The sequence below is a fragment of the Penaeus monodon genome, chromosome 24, assembly GCF_015228065.2.
Source record: "Penaeus monodon isolate SGIC_2016 chromosome 24, NSTDA_Pmon_1, whole genome shotgun sequence".
NCBI classification, from domain to species: domain Eukaryota; kingdom Metazoa; phylum Arthropoda; class Malacostraca; order Decapoda; family Penaeidae; genus Penaeus; species Penaeus monodon.
Window position 1 is genome coordinate 22,492,265 of NC_051409.1, and position 262 is coordinate 22,492,526.

General features: G+C 50.8%; 1 pseudogene; it reads right to left on the reverse strand.

Annotated features, from left to right (window-relative positions):
- LOC119588886 overlaps nucleotides 1-262 on the reverse strand; it is a 48,185-nt pseudogene that overhangs the window by 3,064 nt on the left and 44,859 nt on the right.

Here is a 262-nt window from a genome sequence, read left to right on the forward strand (position 1 = left end):
CGAAATAATTTCTTTTATAAAGACTATAGCCATTCGAAGCCAGATGTGAAAACATAGGACTTTGTTCCTAGGCTAACACCCACCTGTCGGCGTAGCATTTCCCGTACCCGTCGTCGCTGTACTGGGCGAGCACATTGTTTCTTTCACAGATTTCGTACAGGCTTTCGGCCACGTCAAAGCCCGCCAAGTCGGGATTCCGCCCCGACTCCGTTTTGGCTCTCCAGGCTGTGGCAGTGGGAAGAGGGGAAACACTTGCCTATTA